Below are 21261 nucleotides of genomic sequence, written 5' to 3'. Positions count from 1 at the left end.
CCCAGGATCACACAGATACTAAGTTTCTGAAGTGGGATTAAACTATGTCTTCCTCCCTTCAGGGCTCAGAGTTCAATGCACTTTGTCTCCTAGCTGCCTCCTAGAAAAGCAAGAAGAGTTGTTTTGATTATTTATAGATTCAGTTAAATCATTTTTTCTTTAGTTTTGTCATATTAAAATGAATCTACTCTATATTTTATGTCATTATCCATGGTACTTGTATGGGAGCTAAGTTAATTTCTTTCTTGCTTTCTTTCCTTCTTTCCCTAGACATAAACCAAATATTTATATTAGGGTGGGAATGGGGGTAGGGAATAGGATTCAATAGAAGTCAAATTCTGAGCCCTTGGAGAAGACCCTGGTTGTGGTCATAAGCCAGAGAAACAAAAATTATGTAAGTATCACCTCTTCTCCTCTAATCAAGTTTATTCTCTATAAATTCAGGACTTCGGTTCTAGTACACTACTCACATGTAAAATGTAGTCCTTACTCTCAAAGTGCTTACAACCTAATTGGGCAATCAGGACTTAAACCTATGAAACATTAATAATATATAAGAACAAAATTCCAATTATATGTTCCTGACAATAAAGACTATAGGAGTCCACTAGAGAAAGAGATGCAGAAAATGATTCTCTGCCTCTTTATTAAGCTTGCTTTGACCATATTGAGTCCATTGAGCTCTAGAATATGGCCCCCAATTGAGCTAGGAAGTGAGAAGTAGAACCCAGGTGAGTGGAGGAACTTCCAAGTCGTCCAAAAATAACTAAGGTCAAGACTGGTTCAAGACTAGAATAGACCTTGACAATTAGTTGTGTCATTCCCACATATAAAAGACTACATCTAGAATTCTGTCTTTTTATTATTCCCATCTCAAATATGCCTCACCAAGTTTTCACATGGTATTTCTGTTCCCTTATTCCTTCTTGGCATAGATTCCTCATTTAGCATGAGGGCATTTTGGAATTCCTATGTGTTCTGTGAAGATGAAAGGATCTTGCAGTCAAGAATAGTGAAGTAATTCACAAATAAATTACATTTTCCTTATATAGAAATGGCCACTGAGATAATTGACTCAGATTCAATAAACAGATTTATTCAGTGAATCAGCTAAGAAGCCACAACTAAAACTCCTTAGACTTTGATTTTTTACAAGACAATGTTTTCCTTTAATAGAAGAAATTCATGACACTTGTAATTGTTAGTTCTATGTATAGAATTACTTGATATGAATATCTTCTCCCCCAGGTCAGATCATAACCCTTCCATGTCTTCTCATTCAGTTAGTTTCCTTTTTGTCTTTTTATAAATGTTCTGAGGAAGATTTAGTATAGATATATTTCCATACATCTATCTATATATGTACACATATGTACAGATATATATACAACGGCTTTGACAGGCCGGCTAAACCTTGTGAGAGTAGTCATCGGGTCGTCGACCCCTGGTGAACTAGGCTTTGCTCACCCAGCATGTGAAGACTGCTTCGGCTGAACAGACGGAAGAAACCAATAAGAAGGTTCAATGGCTGAGATGGCGATGCAGCAAAGCACTGTGGAGTGCTTAGGGCGTGTTGGAGCACAAAAGACAACATGGCCGTCCAATGCAGCTGAGGAAGTCTCCAGGTGTAACGACTTTTCGTGCCACTGTACTCAGGCTTCCAACGCCAAGAGAGTGGGACTGTCTCTGTGCATCGGCTTTTCCACTTAAATCTCCTTCATGCACAGTGTCTTTGTGCACACTCATCTAGTTTAGTAGTAGTCTCTCGGTGACTGAGAATGACGATTGTCTTTGTGCATTATCATCTACGGTGTACCCTCATGTGGCTTTGGAGTCCAAAGGCTGAGGCACAGTCTGTGGCACATGGGGCCTGGGACTCCAGTTGTTATGGGAGGTGCAGTTGTGGCCCGGTGTTGGCGTTCACGCGCAGCGGCAAGACGTCGACGTCGTTCATCTTCAAAGGTGGTGGCGGCATGGTGAATGTGGGTTCGCCAGCTGCTTCTGTCAGAGGCAGCGAGTTCTAGTTGCTTTGGTGTAATGCCAGCCCACTTCAAGTTGGACTTTAGCTGATCCTTGAATCTTTTCTTCGGTCGGCCTTGTTTCCTGAGTCCAGCTGACAGTTCACCATAGAATGCCTGTCTTGATATTCGCTGTGGGTCCATGCGGATGACGTGTCCAGACCATCGTAGCTGGGCTTTGAGGACCAGGACTTCGATGCTGGTGGAGTTGGCTCTGTCGAGGACTTCCTGGTTGGTGATTCGGTCCTGCCATCGGATCCCCATGATTGACCGGAGAGAGCATTGGTGGAATTGCTCCAGCTGCTTCATGGGCTTCCGGCACAGTGTCCATGTCTCACAGCCGTACAGGAGTGAGCTGAGGACCGCTGCGTTGTACACTTTGAGCTTCGTCGCAGTGCTTACACCTCTGTGTTGGAGGACTTTGCAGCGCAGCCGCCTGAGTGCCTGGCTGGCCTTTTGGATCCTGGCATTAATCTCGTGGTCTAGGGACCCGTCGTTGGTGATGGTGCTGCCCAGGTACTTGAGAGTGTTGACATTAGAAAGCTGCGTGCCATTGATTGTAATGCACGGCTGGTTCGTTGGCCTCCCTGGTGCAGGTTGGAACAGCACCTCTGTGTTGCTGAGGCTGATAGTCAGCCCAAACAGTTTTGTTGCGGTGGAGAACCTGTCCACAATGGTTTGGAGATGATTTTCTTGGTGGGCCATGAGAGCACAGTCATCTGTGAAGAGAGCTTCCAGGATGAGTCTCTCTGTTGTCTTTGTTTTTGCAGTCAGGCGACGAAGGTCAAATAGTGAGCCATCCAGTCAGTATTTGATGTAGACGCCCAGGTCTAGATCCATCACAGCATGTCGTAATACTTGGGTGAAGTATAGGTTGAATCGCACTGGAGCGAGGACGCAGCCTTGTTTTATGCCATTGGAGATGTTGAAGCCATCGGAAGTCTCTCCACCAGACCATGTCGACATGAAAGAGTTGGATCAGTTTGACGAATTTTGCTGGGCAACCGAGCTTGCTGAGGATCACCCACAATGCATCCCTGTTCTCTGTGTCAAACGCCTTTGTCAGGTCTATGAAGACAATGTAGAGACTCAGGTTCTGCTCAAGGCATTTTTCGTGCATTTGCTTCACTGTGAAGACCATGTCGATGGTGCTGCGATCTGGTCAGAAGCCACATTGTGATTCAGGCAGGTTCTGCTCTGAAACAGATGACAGGAGTCTGTTGAGTATAACACGGTGAGGATCTTTCCAGCAGTGAAGAGTAGTGAGATGCCTCTGTAGTTGTCACAGGCTGCTCGTAAGCCTTTGTTTTTGTATAGGGCTATGATGGAGGCATCTCTGAGTTCTGGGGGCATGTCTTCCTCTTCCCATATGCTGGTCAGTACTATGTGGAATGCCTGGAGCGTCTTTCCATTTAAGGCCTTGTACACCTCGGTTGGGATCCCATCTTTACCGGGTGCCTTGCCTGCACTCATTTGTTTAATGGCTTTTTGGACTTCCTCTATTGAAGGAAGGACATCAATTTGTTCAATGGTGCGGTTTTGGGGGATCTGGTCAAGGGTGCTTTGGTCGACTGAAGAGGGTTGGTTGAGAAGCTGACTGATGTGTTCTTTCCACCTGTTGCTGATGCCTTTTTTATCTTTTATGAGAGTGTCACCATCAGAGGATAGCAGGGGACTGGTGGTGGGTTTTAATGGCCCATAGACAGTCTTGAGGGCACTGAAAAATTGTTTGTAGTTTTTTGTATCAGCAAATCGCTGGATTTCTTCTGCCTTTTTTACCACCATCGGTCTTGCATCTTCCTGATCTCACACTGTGCTGTGGCTTGGAGAGACTTGAATCCATCCTTTTTAGGAGCAGAGTTTGGCACCCAGCTCTCACTTGTGGCTCCCAGTGGCTGCTAGCATGCGGCAGCAGCCACACCCCGGGCAACGGCTTCAACAGGCTGGCTAAACCTTGTGAGGGTAGCACACTCATCTATCATAGATGAAAACGCACAAAGACAATCGTCATCCTCGGTTCCCGAGAGACTACTACTATATGTACACACACTCACACACACACACACACACAAAACAAATGTCTCTTTACCTGTCTCTACATCATAGTCGGGGTGTATGGGGTGCTCAGGGAGGGGTAATATCTCTGGTATGGAGGGCTTGTCGTGCCCTCTTAGGGCAGCTCTCCAGCCTCTGACCCCCACCTGACACCCAGCTCTCACTTGTGGATCCTAGTTGCTGCTAGCATGCGGCAGCGGCCACATCCCGGGCAATGGCTTCGACAGGCCGGCTAAACCTTGTGAGGGTAGCCATCAGGTCGTCGACCCCTGGTGAACTAGGGCTTTGCTCACCCAGCATGTGAAGACTGCTTCAGCTGAACAGGTGAAAGAAACCAACAAGAAGGTTCAACGGCTGAGATGGCGATACAGCAAGGCACTGTGGAGTGCTTAGGGCGTGTTGGAGCACAAAGGACAACATGGCCATCCAATGCAGCTGAGGAAGTCTCCAGGTGTAACGACTTTTCGTGCCACTGGACCCAGGCTTCCAACGCCAAGAGAGTGAGACTGTCTCTGTGCATCGACTTTTCCATTTAAATCTTCATGCACAAGTGTCTTTGTGCACAAAAACGCACAAAGACAAGTGTCATCCTTGGCTACTGAGAGACTACTACTACTACTACATCATAGTCATTTCTGGGCAGGGGGAATAATATGCTATATTCTAAAAAAAAAAAAAGAACCATTCCTTTAGAAAAGAAAAACAACAACACAAAAATATTTGAGACATTGGCCACTTCTGTTATGAGAAAGAAGACATGTTTCTTTTTTAAAGAATATACTTTAGTTTCTAATTACTAAAGATTGTTTTCAATGATTTTTTAATTCATGTAGATATACAATTCAAATTTCATATGTTGCAGGTGAGCAACCAAATGCTTTGTTTGGCATTCAAAACGCATCATAACCTGATCTCCCAAACCCTACTTACTCCCTGCCATGTACTCTTTGATCTAATGGTATTGGACTCCTGGCTATTCCTTGAACAAGACACACCTGCCTTTTCTCTGATTTTCTTCCATGCTCAGCTATACCTCCCAAGCCTACTCTGATTTTTTTCAAAACTCTACTAAAATTCCACTTTCTACAGAAAACCTTTTCTAGTCTTTCTTAATATTAGTGTCTTCCCTTCCTCAATCATTTCCTATTTATCCTTTAAATAGGTTGCATATATTTATCTTCTTGTATGTATAAATGTGTTTGCAGGAGTTAACACATCTAATATATAACAAGTTTTAATTATATGAAAAGTGTTTTGTAATTGTGTTCATAGTTCCTGCTTGGAAAATAGATTCCAAAATATTTTATATTGTCTAGAGTGATTTTAAGTGGAGTTTCTCTTTCTAACTCTTGCTGTTGAGTTTTTTTGGAAAGATAGAAATGTTGATGATTTATGTGGATTTATTTTGTATCCTGCAACTTTGCTAAAGTTGTTCATTAGTTCCACTAGCTTTTTAGTTTATTTTCTAGGATTCTTTAAATAGGCCATCTTATCATCTGCAAAGAGTGATAGTTTAGTTTCCTCATTTCCTACTGTAATCCCTTAAATTTCATTTTCTTCTCTGATTGCTACCACTGGCATTTTTAGTACACTATTAAATAACAGAGATGATAATAAGCATCCTTGCTTCACTCTTGATCTTATTGGGAAGGCTTCTAACTTGTCTCCATTGATGATACTTAATGATTTCTTTAAATATGTACTGTTTATTATTTTGAGGAAAGACCCTCCTATTCCTAAACTTTCTAGTGTTTTCAGTAGGAGTGGGTGTTGTATTTTGTCAAAGGCTTTTCCCGCATCATGTGATTTTTATTAGTTTTATTGTTGATATGGTCAATTATGCAGATGGTTTTCTTAATATGAAACAAGCCCTGCATTCCTGGTATGAATCCCACCTGGTTATAGTGAATAATCCTTGTGATAACTTGCTGTAGTCTTTTTGCTAGTATTTTATTTAAGATTTTTGCATTTATATTCATTAGGGAAATTGGTCAATAGTTTTCTTTCTCTGTTTTTGGTCTTCCTGGCTTGGGAATAAGTTCCATATTTGGGTCATAAAAATAATTTGGTAAGAATCTGTTATATTTAAAATTAATATATCTACCAGTTATTATTTTTCATAAAGTTTATTAGTAGAAAAGATAGATAAACATGGATTTAAATCTCTTCCTTACTCTAAGTTCTCAGAACATGTGTCTCTATTCTATTGGCATCTTTTCTCTCTCCCTCATCTCTCCCTTCCAGCCAGCTGTCCTGCCAAAAGACCCATGTATGCTCCACCCACTTTCTTTTATTCACATTCTTGGGTGTAACTCTGGTATGTGAAGAATGTTGACCAACCAGTTGACCCTCCAGGAGGGGGAGGGGATGAACTTCCCTTGACACAACTTCTACTTTGCTTATTTTGTCAGATAGTTTGTATAGTATTGGAATTAGTTGTTCTTTTTGGGAGTTGTCAATTGGGGATATAATGCAGGAGGTGATCTGTGGATTCTTTCAATCTCAATTTTATTCTCTTGTTCAAGGATATCAGGGTACTTCTCTTGGATAATTTCCTATAATATGATGGCAAGGCTTTTTTTTCTGATTATGGTCTTCAAGTAGTTCAATAATTCTTAAATTGTCTCTCCTCACTCTATTTTCCAGGTCTGTCATTTTTTCAATAAGGTGTTTTATATTTTCTTCTATTTTTTTATACTTTTGATTTTGTTTTATAAAATCTTGATGCCTGTGAAATCATTAGCTTCTGGTTGTTCAATTCTAATTTTTAAAGGCTGGATTTCATCCATGACTTTTTAATCCTCTTTTTCCTTTTGAACTTTTTTCTTTGTAATTCATTCTTTTTGTCTTTTGTTTATTTATTTTTGCCTTGTTTTCTAGCTGGTCAATTCTGGCTTTCAAGGTACTATTTTCTTTTTTTTCATTCATGTGCCTCTGTTTACAGATGACCTATTTTGCTTTTTAAGTTCTTTTCCCCGTTTTCTTTAACCTGTTATTTGTTGGGGGTTTTTTTTAAATTCTTTTTTGAACTCTTCCTGAGCCTGAATCCAGTTCACTGGAATTTCTAAGATTTTGATTAATGTTCCTTGGTCCATCTCTGTTCCATCTGTTCTTTGTTGTTTTTTCTGAATAGTAGTTTTCAGTTATAGTTTCTTTTTTTCTTCATTTGCTTACTCATATTTTTTCTGCTTGTGGGCTGTATACTTGCTTCTCTGGTTGCTTGCAGTTTCTGTGAGTTTGAGCTTTATTGCCCTTTAGAGGCTTCTTCTCTGTGCTGCTGGTACACTGGATTTGGTCAGTTGAGCTGATCTGCAGTGCTGAATGTGTCCTGAGGCTAAAACTTCCCATGGAAGAGTCCTAAGATAGAAGTGTGGTGGCTGAAGGCTGCAACCAGCCTGCCCTCTCTTCTGCTTCTATCCTCCAACAACTTAACAGCCAGGTCAGAGCCTTGAGCTTCATGTAATTGTGGTAGCAAGGTACTCTGTCCCATTTGGAGCCCTCATCATGAGATTCCACTGTTAGCTTGAGTCTCAACACAGTAGGTGGAGCAGGTGCATTGGGACCTTCCTTTTTTTCCCTTATATCCAAGAATTCAACCTTCTCTGTGTACCTTTTAAGATGAATTGAGCAAGAGGATCCTGCAGCTCTGTCTTATTGGATTTGGTTTTCTGTCCACCTTAAAGCACTTAGTTTTTTATTGGTATGAAAGGGTATTTACAAAGGAATTGACTTTTGCTGTTTCTAAGCCATCATCTTGACTCTGCCTCCCAAATACATAACAAGTGAATACTATGTTGGAGTTTATAAAAGACTAAGATGAATATTTCCTTGATAGCAGTTTCTACTTTCTACTCAATTTTAGTAAGAATGTCCCAAGACTTTCATTGTGAACCTGTTTCCCAACTAAGTCACTATTAATAGAACTTTGGCAATAATTCAGGGTAGGAGGCAGATATAGGAATTATATTTAGACTGTATATAAATTTCTGGTAAATATCTAGTTCCCCTCATATGTTGATCACATTGATTTTCTTTCTATAACTTCCTTTCTAAAGAAAGTAATTCTAGATATTAAGAATTATAACCAAGCTACTCTTTTGTAAAGAGAGGAAAATTTGGGGTGGCAGAGAGAAAGGCATATACAAGAAGAGGATAAAGAGATTGACTTGAGTAAGTAAGAAAAAGCCTACTAATGACTGAGCTAGAATGGACTTGATTTCTTCTAAGTATGCAAGTGGCAGAATTCAGTCTCCATTTAACAATTTTGTTCTCTTTGGTTAAAGGATTACATGATGTGATTAGGACTTTTAAAGAAAAAGACCATATTACTACACTTAATTAAAATCCACATATCGTGTTGTAAAATGTAAAGATTGTCTTAGAAGAGAGCATGCTCAGTCTTGCGCATGGCAGGTAAAGCCTTTAACCTTTGATCCCAGCATCCCCCAGGTTAGGCGTGAAATCAGGTTTCTTTGTGCTCACCTGGCTGAGACAAACCACACCTATACCTTGCCCTTAACCAATGGTAATACACTATGTACTCATCCCTATGTATTGTGCACATTTACATCTCAATGGAAATAAATAGGAGCTCCACAGAAGGCCAGGTCTCTTACCGCATCACCTCTCACCTATCTCTGTCTTTCCTGGAACTTAGCCTCTGGCTAAGCTCACTCTTTAATTTCCTCTCTCTCTCTTTCCTTTTCTCTCTAAAGACCCTTCCTTATTATCACCCTAATTCTCTAGCTGGAGTGGTCTGGGTTTAGAGTATCCACTCTAAAAGACCGGGTCTTCCTCTCAGCTAATCTCTATACTCCTATATCCACGTGTTGTCAGTTTAGGGCTACTTAGCGGTATCATGTCCTCGGGATAGCTAAGTAGTGGGGGGCTTTTCTGTGGAGCTCCATTGTCAAATATTACATGTGTATCTGCCTGCTTCTTGTCCATCTCCTTGGCTGCAGTCCTTCCCCAAGGTCAGCTTTCTATCTTTCCTTTTGTGGGAAGGCTTCAGGCCGGCCTTCCTGCTTTACATGTAATGTTATACAAAAGTTTACCAAATAAAAATTTCAAAACATTCTTTTTTTTTTAAACCCAGACCTTCTGTTTTAGAATCAATACTGCGTATTGATTCCAAGGCAGAAGAGTGGTAAGGGCTAGGCAACGGGGGTTGAGTGACTTGCCCAGGGTCACACAGCTGGGAAGTATCTAAGGCCATATTTGAACCCAGGACCTCCCATCTCTGGGCCTGTTTCTCAATCTACTGAGCCACCCAGCTGCTCTAACATTCTGAATGATATAGCTGTGATAAAATTATTAGAATAAGATATCTGGCAACACCTCAATAATTTTACAGTGCCTATTCTAATAGCATCACTTTCCACTGAGAATGGTTTTGTGTGCTTACTGCTTGTTATGAAGTTTTGTAGAGATTCTTTCATGATTTTAAATTAAAATGAACCATTTTGACATTTGATGACTCCATAAATCTTTGCTACATTCTATATTGTCTCAAATTTTAATTGATTTACATGAGGAACACTCATTAAAACAAAATAAAAATATCTAAGTACATATAAAATATTTGTATGTAGGAAATGGAGTGGATGTGTAATAGGAAAGGCAGCATTCATGGTACAACAGATAGAGGGTTGACCTTGGAGCCAGGAATACTGGAATTCAAATGCTGTCTCTGATACATTCCAGCTGTGTGACCCTAGGCAAGTCATTTAATCTCTCAATGGCCTGGTCAAATCTTTTAATTCTCTAAATGTCAGAGAAAGTGCTGACTTACATTAATAGATAAGACTTCCTTATTTTGGAATTCCCTATCCCAATGAAACCATAACTTCAATCAAATATATATGTTTATATCTATATGTGTATATGTAATTAATATACTGTTTCTAATTCTATATTTGGGTGTGTATATATACCTATTTGTATACTGTGTGTTTCTATTATTTGTGTATACACACACTAAATTTGGGGAATATACCAAGTTCTACAAATATTATATATGAATAATACACTTCCCTCTATAGACAGTATTAAATACAGTGTTTAAATCTGGGAACACAATATTTTACATAAATATATATGTATACATACCTCTATAATAGATAGTGATTTATGTGTATATACCTTTCTTTACATGTATAAATATATGTGTAAATACATGTATGTATGTATATATACATGCAATATGAGGACCAAGAGAAACCTTATATGGGAAGCGCCACTTGAGATAGACCATGGCTGACTCCCTAATCAATATCTCTTCCTCTGCCTTCCATCTTCCATTCCAGAGCAACATTTCTTGTGGTCTGAATGGAATTTCTCACCCTGACCCCAAACTCACTATTTTAAAGGGAGAACATATTATTTTTTATGTGTAAACCCTCCCTAATACCAAAAAATACCCACAACCATGACAGTTCCATGGTCCTGCCCAACATCTGACAAACCTTGATCTAACATTCATTGTGGAAGGTGGAGGGTTGGGGCAGAGGCAAGTTTGAGTTCTCCTCCAAGCTTTGCTGATGTTGTCATGGAATGTGATAACAGATGATGAGATATAAATGTCTTAGCCTTCTGCCTATAGTTTTTAACCATCTCTCTCTGATTGAGTCAATAGGGAGCAACATAAGAGGGAAAAATTGGCCCTGCCCCTGGTGACCTTTAAAAGATGCACCCAGTCAGCCTGAGCCAGTCTAAAGTAGAAAATAATCTAAAAGTTTTCTCCTTCCTTAGAACATTATAGTGCCCCTTTTTGCTTTTTTATAGAACATGAAGTGAAAGGGGGTGGGGGAGGACCAACAACACTCCTTCCATTCTGACTCTTCCACCAAATCCCTCATCTAAGCTACATTTAACTCTAACCAAAAACAGGTACCAAAACTCTCCTTCAAAATGTCTTCTCCTTCCATTGAACCTTCTTTCTATTTTGTCACCAGATAAGTATGCCATGTACAATAGTTCAACGGTGGCTCATCCCTTCTCAATAAATCTGCATTTCTAATAGATAAAAGTACAGCCTCAAGACATTTCCTACATTGTTTTATTCTACTTCACCACACACATTTCACTATGCACCCTAAGTGTTCTCAATGGAAAAGATCAACTCCTAATTAAAAAAAGATCTCTATCAAATGTAGGGGACAGAAAAGGCTTGAGTGAATGGCCTGAAGTAGTTGAGTTTGTAGGATAAAACTATAACTGGCAAATAGCTAAAAACTCTCTGCTCCCCCAAATCTAAGGATAAAGGGATAAAGATTTCTGTGTAAATCATGTTCTTACAGGATGTTCACCTTAAACTCCCTTTGAATTTGTATTTGGTAATCACTGGTAGAAACCAAGAACAACATCAACATTGGCAGGGGGAGTGAATGGTGAGGGGGTAATAAATGAACAAAGTTAATTGCAAGCTGGGTTTTGATTATGTTTTGAAACCAACGTCCAGTTGAATTCAAAATGCAAAAAGTCAATAGGATTTTAGAATGGAAAAAAAAAAGAATCATCAAGTTAAAATGCAAATACAAAAGCAAATTGAGTGGAAAAAAATAAGCTAACAGTTTGCTTTCTTTCTGGAAAACAAAACAAAACAAAACAAAACAACAACAAAACAACAAAAAACCCCAGTTTGTATTGACCTTAAAGGACTTGGTCTTTTCCTTTTTTTTTTAGGATAGCCAACACTACATGACTGCTTTTTTCTCTAGCATTTTAGCCCTGCCCATCAAAAGGAAAATAACAGATCTGAGCTCCAATGATATCACACCCAAGTTAAACCTGATCGATTCTTTGTTAAAAGATTGCAACTGCTGTATTCTTGGCCCATCATTCTTCATGGACTGCCCTCTTTTTGCTTTGAATAGCATTACCTTTTTGTTCCCTTTGAGCCACTCCATCACCAATTGTCACAAGCAGCTGGATCAAACAGGAGGTGTCACTTCCTGGCTATTGACAGCTGTCACAGGGCTTCAAATTGCATCTCACTGGGTCTTTAAAAACCATTTCTTCCTGTCTGGTACATAACTGCCATCCTTCCACTGCTTAGCATCTCTCTCATCTGTTCTCCTTCCTTCACCAGTCCAGAATCTGAACTACAATGAGCCTGATCTCCCTAGAATTTAAAGAAAACCTTCATTTACTTATGTATAATCATAGAATTATAGAATCTCAGAGTCTGAAGGGACTTCAGGCATTCCTTGTAGTCATCTTGTCTGATCCAAACCTGAACAACTGGTCATCCAGAGAACTTCAAGAGGAGAGACAAAGTGTAGGTATTTTCTCTGCAATAGAACTGATTCAATAGGGTAACAATCATGTCTAAGGCAAATATTATTATTGGAGCTGTGCCTACTGTGTTCCAGGCATGGTGCACTGCAGACCAAAGGACAATACTCCTTTCCATTCCATTCCTATCACCAAATCCTTCATCTAAGTCACATTTAACTCAAACAAAAACAGAGTAACAAAAGTTTCCTTCAAAATATCTTCTACTTCCATTAACTCTGTTTTCTAGTTTGCCCCAGCTAAGTATGTTATGTAGAATAGTGTAACCATGACTCATTCCCCCTCCATAATTCAATTTTTCCAATGGATAAATTACAGACTTTTAGCCAATGGCCTCAAAGCATTCTCTACCTTATTTTCTTCTGCCTCACCATATTCATCTCCCTATATACTCTGTGCCCTAAACTGAAAAGATCACCAAATGCTAACTTAAAAAAAAAAGATCCACTTATTAATAATAACCCTAGCAGATAAGTACTTTTATTACCACCATTTTTCATTTGAGGAAACTGAGGCAAAAGAGATTAAGTAATTTGTCCAGGATCACACAGCTAGTAAGTGTCTGAGTCTGGATTCAAACTTCGGTCTTCCTGATTCTATACCTAGCACTCTGCCCACTGAAATCCCCAACTGCCTCCTTTAAAAAGGGATGATATATATCCAAATCAATATCCAAGGGAGTATAAACCAAAAATCCAAATGGGGATCCAAGGTTTCTAGGGAAATGCCAGTGTCTAAAGGAGTAAAATAGAAACAGAAAAGTCAGGGGCTAGATTTGAGCACTATGTCATTAAAAGCATTGCTGAAATGGTCTTTGGTAATAACACTCCCCAAAGCTGAAGCCTTTTGGGGTGGGAGTGCTCAGCATCCTAAGCAGGGCCACAAGATAGATCTACCATGACCTTCTCATTCAGAATCCCTGGTAAGCCTGGAGGCTCTGGCAGTCATATCCATATGGAGACTTTACTTTCAGATAACTAGCTTCTTCCAAATGCACTTTATCCTAATATGGCTCCCACATATTTGACTGGGATGACTTCTAGGTTCTGATAATATATTCCAAGATCCTCAATCTTCCAGGGCAATTAGGTGGTTTGGTGACTATGAAAGGCTTCATCCTGGAATCAGGAACAACTGAGTTTAAATCTGGATTCAAATTCTCAGCAGCTGTGTGAGCCTGGGCAAGTAATTTCACCTCTGTCTGCCTCAATATTCTCAACTATAAAATTTGCATGATAATAACATCTACTTCACAGGGTTGTTGTGAGGATCAAATAAGATAATATTTATTGAAACCCTTAGCCCAGTGCCTATCAGATAACAGGCACTTAAGAAATGTTTGTTTTATTCATTCTTATACTTGGCCATATTAATTTAGGAAATTCTTCCTTGGGTCACAGCAAACCTAACTTTTATAGCAAGGAAATATATACTTAGGTGATGTCCTTCCTTCCTTCCTTCCTTCCTTCCTTCCTTCCTTCCTTCCTTCCTTCCTTCCTTCCTTCCTTCCTTCCTTCCTTCCTTCCTTCCTTCCTTCCTTCCTTCCTTCCTTCCTTCCTTCCTTCCTTCCTTCCTTCCTTCCTTCCTTCCTTCCTTCCTTCCTTCCTTCCTTCCTTCCTTCCTTCCTTCCTTCCTTCCTTCCTTCCTTCCTTCCTTCCTTCCCTAAGTATTGGTTTCAAGGCAGAAGAGTGGTAAGGGCTAGGCAATGGGAGTTCAGTGACTTGCCCAGGGTCACAGAGCCAGGAAGTGTCTGAGGCCAGATTTAACCTAGGACGTCCTGTTTTTAGGCCTGACTCTCAATCCACTGAGCCATCCAGCTCTCCCCTACTTTTCTTGACCTTACATCTTTTCAAGAAAGAAAACAGAATCTAAGTAACATTATCCAGATCAGTAGAGTCTCTTATGTATATATAAAATATCATAAACAACTCAGGCTTTATAAATTATTATCATATTGAAGCTACTAGCTTATAGACATTTTTCTTATACATTTTAATGATTGATAGGGGCATTTATTAGTCAATCTATTAGAGGATTAGAAGGTAGAGAAATTCACAAAAGTATACAATTATCAAATTAAGCATAAAATAAATATGTATGTTTATATTCAGTTATTTCTGAGGCAAATGCATGGGGGAAGATGGTGAAAATATGTTTGAAGATGTTTCAAGAGACATGTGGACTATAACAAAGCCTCGACATCATACAACATTAGAAATTATGATCTTTGTTTGAAAACTTCCTAGCAAACTGGGATTCATTGTTCAGAGGGATAAGCATGTTTCCTTTCAACTCCGAGAATGATTTGGGGCTACCTCTGAACCAGAATCCAGGGGTTCTTAAAGGGATACTTTACAAGCAGCAGCATTCCCTATACAGGAATGAATGAGTAAAGAGAGAAGGAATTGGTAACCCAGAAGCAGCAACTACAAGCAAAATATGAAAAGGAGGAAAAAAATCAAAAGGAAAAGCTGAAAAAATCTGAGTTGAAGCAAAGAAGGAAGAGAGAAGCTCGCATCTCTGACTGGAGAGTGACATGCTATCAGATGGTTGTTCTCACCTCTTGAAGGTTAGTTTACCAAAAAAACCTGTTCTGTCCCCATCATCCCTTCCCCATATCTTAACAGATCCTCTAATAATCTCTATGCCTTTTATCTAAACATTCTTGCATCCTTTCTTTGCCTCAAACATAAAGAGGACTGGCGTTACCTATCAGTATATGCAATGGGCAGAGAAAGAAATCTCTATTTAAATGTTGGGAATTTTTCCTAATCAGGGGCTCTGAGTTATAATCATTGTACTAGTAATTTTTCATCTGGCATAAACTCTATAAAACGTCAGGAGATGGGACTATGAACACCACTGTATCACACCTAGGCTAAAAATGAGGAGCACCGGGTTGGCTAATTAAATTCCAAGCCTCAATATTTAACCCCTTATGATATCAGCCCACTCTGAAAGGGGGTTGGGCATGATGCTGCGTGACCGCTACCAGAAATGCTGAGGCTGACATCTCTTATGTTTAAGTGTTCTTAGTTTCAGTGTGCTAAGAGCCACTCAGCTGCCTGTCATAAATCTGGTATTAACATAGTGAGCCCCTGGAGTGGGAAATGGAGAAAGCAAAGGGCCAGGTTACCCAAGAGGGACAGATGGCCCAGTGTGCAAATGGAGCAGGTCAAAATTCCTATGTCACTCACAATGGAATCAGATCTTTCTGTGGCCTCTATATTTCCAGCCTGGCTAGAGTAGAGAAACCCAGTTCTTTAATGAAACAAAATAAAAAGGAAAGGAGCCTAAGTGGAAACAGGTGAGGAACTGAGCTTCACACCTTCCAGAAGCAGTGGAAGGAAAAAGAAAGGTTCTCTGGAGACCCATTTAAGCAGAGTCATCCTCGGATCACTTAAGAATGACACTGGAAAAGGGGAAAGAAGGAGAATAGCAAAATGGAAAAGATCTGCAAAGATTTCTAGAATGACCTCTTTTCTTTAACTAGTGATGATGGAACCATCACCCAAGTGTGTTTTATGAGGATGTGGAAATGGCACTAAAGAAAATGAATGGGAAGAATAGACAGACTAGATGGAGTAGAACAATAGATTACAGGCAGCATTAGCCTAGCATCCTTCCTTGATTCCTGCCAACCATGGTGTTTCCCTGCCTGAGCCGGTGTTGAAAGAACTTGGCACTTTGAGATGAAGCAAGAAACCCTGTGCCAGCGTTAGTGGGTGGGTGGGCTTGCTCTCTAATGGTGACAAATTTATCTTTTACCAAAACTCTTCTGAGGGAAGGGCAGGTCATCCTCTCCCTACCCTCGGCACCACTTTGATCCTTGCAAGTGCTGAGCACTTGCTAATTTTTATCTCATTTGATCCTCACAAAAACCTCCTCATATGTAGGTGTTATTATTATCCCCTTTTTACAGATGGGGAAACTGAGGCAGAGAGGTTGATTTTTTTTATGACTTGTCCAGGGTCACTTAGCTAATAAGTATCTCAGGTCAGATTTGAACTCATCTTCTTTACTTTAGACCCACTGTTTTATCCATTATACTACCTAGTTGCTATACCTACATATGTGTATGTATATTTATACATGAATATCTCATTATAAAAATATGCATCACATGGATATAGATATATAAACATATACCTATGTATAGGGACTATTTTGAAAAACTTCAAGTAATGCTTTGAGTTAAAACCGAATCAAATGAATAGGTTCCTGAGCTTAAGATAATATAAACTATAAAATATCTTTAGATTCTTTTATGAAGAGACAGCATGGTCTAGTGCAAATCCTGCCTCTAATGCTTATTACCTGTATTCATTTAGGCCAATCTCTTCACTTCCCTGTGTCTCAGTTTTTTCATCTAGAAAATGAAGTTATTGGATCAAATAGTTTTCAGACTCTAAATCTGTGAGCCTATGAACTCTACATCCTTAGAATTAGTTAATTAACATTTGTGAAACACTTACAACATGACAAATTCTATATTAAGTTCTAGGTTACAAAGAAAGGCAAAGGACTGTCCTTGCCCTCAAGGAGCTTACAATCATGGAGTAAACTGCTCGTAGTACTTTGGCCATACCAAAGAACCGCACAGTGTATGAGTATCTAGAACAGTTTTACTTCTCCATATTAAAAAAGAGTTTAGTGAGTCAATGCAAATTCTCAACTAAAAAGACATTTTAAAGAAATGGTATTTATTCTTTCTACTACTATTAATAATAATATATTAATAAAGTGTCACTATAATACCATATTAAGAATAATAATACATGTTTATGTAATCCATTCTGGTTTATAAAATTAACTCCTCACATAGTCCCAACTAATAGAGAATCATTAAATCTTAAAGTATGAAGGGATCTTAGGAACATAGAATTTAGCCACTCACCCATTACAGGAATCCCTGCTACATCAATCAGTCAGCATACATTTAGTATGTGCCAGGCATTTGAACATTTTAATTCACGGAGAGCTTACTACTTTGAAAATTAGCCCATTTTCCTGTTGGGCAGAGCTAATATTTAGAGCTATAACTAAACTTTGAGCTTAAAATATGTGGTTAAACAATATCTTGGTGGGAGGCTGGGAATTCTTTATAGAGTTCAGCTTTCTCTGCTACTCTTATGCATGTAAACATTCCCTTCCCAATGAGATTATCAACCCCTCCAGGGCAGGGACAGGACCTATGCTTATTTTTGGTTTCTCACAGCATCTAGCACAGTGCTGGACAGATGGTAGGTGCTCAATAAATTTTTGTTGACTTCATAAATGTGTCCTAATAGTCTTGAGTTGCCTAGAGCAATTGTAGACACTGACATTTAAATGCTCCTTTGTGGCACCAGGAAGAAAAGAAAAAGATTCTCTTACTAATCTCACTACATCACAGCTGGCATGCTTATCCTGGCAACCTGCATGGGAGGTAGGGATTGAGGAAAGTTTTCAAATCAAATTAATGACTAGCTTTGGAAAAGTTGACAATAGCTCATTTATTTGTGCGGGTGTTATCCTTACCCCACTCCAAAGCAAAATTAACATCTGTTAAAACATCCGACATGTCTCAGAAATTCTGTCTACTCAACTGAAGGAAAGAAAAACCAAACCCAACAACAAAACTAAAAACCCGTCACTGTTATGTAGTGGCTGTTTTCTATTGTGTCCTAGCACTGATTTTGTCATCTAATTAGAAAGAGTCAGTAAAGTAAGGAAATAAAGTGGCATTATTATTACCACTCTCCATCACTTTTGTTAGATGTGTAAAGGAAATGTTTGGCCCAATCAGTCTGGAAACATATTCCTCACATGATGATGAGCAAATTATTTTCACTTTGAATAAGAGGTTTCTCCATTAAGTCTCCTTCTTTTAAAAAGCTGATTGGAAAAAAGGATAATTTTACTCATTTGAACAGACTTGCTGTTCATCTGTGCTGCCTGAATATTCCTCGTCAGTGTAAACACACAGGAGGTGTGAGATAGAATACCACAACACCCCTCTTGAGATGCCTTCATTTGGAACCATATGGTGCAGAATCTGCTTCATTTCCTTGAGATTATAATCTCCTGCACCTAGTGTTAAAATTACCAAGAGAAATAGACTTTTAATTCTCTGAGAAATTTTACCTTCTGCACAATAGCTTTTGCTGTATTTATTTTTAAACAGGAGTACACCCCCCCAAAAAAAAAAACACGATAAATTGCAACTCGAGTTAGATCTCTATTGAGTTGATTTATAATCTGCTACAAAGGTTTATATCCTTTTTTGGCACCATAGATTGTTGGTAGCAGGGGGAAATCTATGTACCCCTTCTCAGAATATTTTAAAATACACAAAGTAAAATATACTATTTTACAAAGGAAACCAATTATATAGGCATAATTTCCCTGCCTAAATTTTGGAACCCTTTGAAATCTATCCTGGAACCTCAAGTTAGGAAACCCTGATCTGGAAGAAATATTCTAATTCTCTAATAAAATGCCTACTGCAATCAGGATACTATTAAGGAATGCTAATTAAGTTGCTTTGGCCTGGGGAGGACTGGCAGGATTTTGAAATCATCTTGTCCAATTCCCTCATAGAATAGTAGATTTTTAGAATTAAAGAGTTGGAGGAGGTCAGATTATTGAGCCCAGCCTCTCCCCAAATTGTGACTTCTTTCTGTACTTTCCCCAACTTAGTTCATACTTTGCTTAAAAATTCCTCAGTGATGGGAAAGTCACTGTTCAAATTCTAAGGCATCTCATTCCACTTTTAAGGAAACTCTAAATGTGAGGTAGGTTTCCTTAGGCTGAAATTAAGCTGAATTCCCAATAACTTCACTCACTGATCCTTGCCAAGCAGAGCAAGTCCCTTATCCACATGTCAGCCCTTCAAATACTCAAAGATTATTATAAATATGTGTGTTTTATCTAGCTATCTATCTGTCTGTCTGTCTGTCTGTCTATCTACATGCATATACCCTTAGTCTTTTCTGAGTTGTTTTTTCCAATTTCAGCAACCAAATTTCAGTTCCTTTGATTAAACTTCATATATTTTTATTCCAAATTCTTTCATTATCCTGGTTATCCTGCTCTGAATTTGTTAATATTCTTCCTCAATTGTGATTTCCATTACCAGAAACAATAATCTGGAAATGGAGAGACCAGGGCAGAGTACTAGGATACTATCACCACCCTATGTTAGATGTGATATTTCCATTTGTGTAGCCTAAGATAACATTAGTGTTTTGGTTGACCATATCACACAGCTACACAGCTGACTAGCATTGATTTTGCTGTCTACTAGGACAACTCTTTTTTACATGTACTGTTTTTTGGTGGTCTCCCCCATCACGTATTCAGTGGTTGATATTTTGAACCTAAAAATGAAATCTCACATGTACCTAGTGTTTTAGGGTTTACAAAATATAAGTTGAAGACATTAGATTTATCCCAATTAATTTTAACTTTTCTAGCTATAGCTTTTAGATGTCTTCTTGGTTCTCAATTCTATCACTCAATATTAGCTATCCCTCTTAGCTTCTTCTGTACACAATGGATAAAGTTCTGAACCTGGAGTTAGAAAATCCTGAGTTCAAGTCTAGTCTTAGACACTTCCTAGCTGTGTGATGCTGAGCAACATTGTGGGACCTAAAAATGTATTCTCATATTGGCAAAATGATTCCATGTTACAGATGAGGAAATGGGTTCAGAGGATATAAGTGATAAGTGATACTAAGGGTATGCCTTGTGTTCTTTAATTGTCAAATGAGATAATAGCACCCACCTCACAGAGATTTTGTGAGGATCAAATGAGATATCTGTAAAGCATTTATCATGGTACAAAATAGAATAGATTCTTAATAAATACTTTTTGTTCTTTTTTTTAATTAGTATTTTAAGTCTCTAGGAAGCTTTACCTTCTGTCTTTTATCCATATAATTGATAAAAACAAAAATAATGGAAAACCCCCCTTAAACAAAAGACCATGGACGGCACTAATTAAGCTTCCACTAAAGACCTCTCTCAAGGTTGACACTAGTTTATTAATAATCTTCACTCTTTATTGATTTTATTTATTTATTTTTAAACCCTTACATTCCATCTTGGAATCAATACTGGGTATTGGTTCCAAGGCAGAAGAGTGGTAAGGGCTAGGCAATGGGGGTCAAGTGACTTGCCCAGGTTCACACAGCTGGGAAGTATCTGAGACCACATTTGAATCCAGGATCTCCCTTCTCTAGGCCTGCCTCTCAATTCACTGAGCCACCCAGCTGCCCCCTTTAGGTGACTTTAAACATTTGTTCGATCCATTTTTAACATCTAGGATGAAAAAAAGGGAACATTAGTCAAGTGCTGCTTCCCTCTCTTCCAAAAAAAGTTTTACTTATTTAAATATTTAAAGACCATAAAGATATCTCAAATTAACCAGCTAGAACACAATCATAGTAGGGAGACCAAATCAGTGAATGAAGTGTTTCAAGTTTATATTACAGGAGGATTAGTGGAAAGAACTGAGGATGTTTAGCTTGCAGAAGAGAAATCTCTGGGAAAATTCAGTAGTTGAGTTCAAGTCCTTGAAGGATTATTAGAAGGAAGAGAGATTCCATGCATTTTGCCCAGAGGGCAGAACAAGGAGCCTTGAGTGGCAATAGAATCAAGACTACATTTGAAGGAAAAACTTCTTAACTAAACTAAAATGCACTGCCTTAGGAGATTAGTGGAGTATGTCCCACAAGAGGTCCTCAAGTAAAGTCCAAATGATCATTGGGCAGATATATAGTAAAGAATAGTATAATAGAAAAAGCCCTCACCTTTGAGAAAACCTGGGTTCAAATCTTCTCAGATACTTTCTTCTTTGTGAGTGATACTTAGTGAGTCCTTTACATCCTTTGAACCCATTTCCTCATTT

Source organism: Monodelphis domestica, chromosome 3, assembly GCF_027887165.1.
Source record: "Monodelphis domestica isolate mMonDom1 chromosome 3, mMonDom1.pri, whole genome shotgun sequence".
Lineage (NCBI taxonomy): Eukaryota > Metazoa > Chordata > Mammalia > Didelphimorphia > Didelphidae > Monodelphis > Monodelphis domestica.
Note: the sequence above shows the minus strand (reverse complement) of the source record.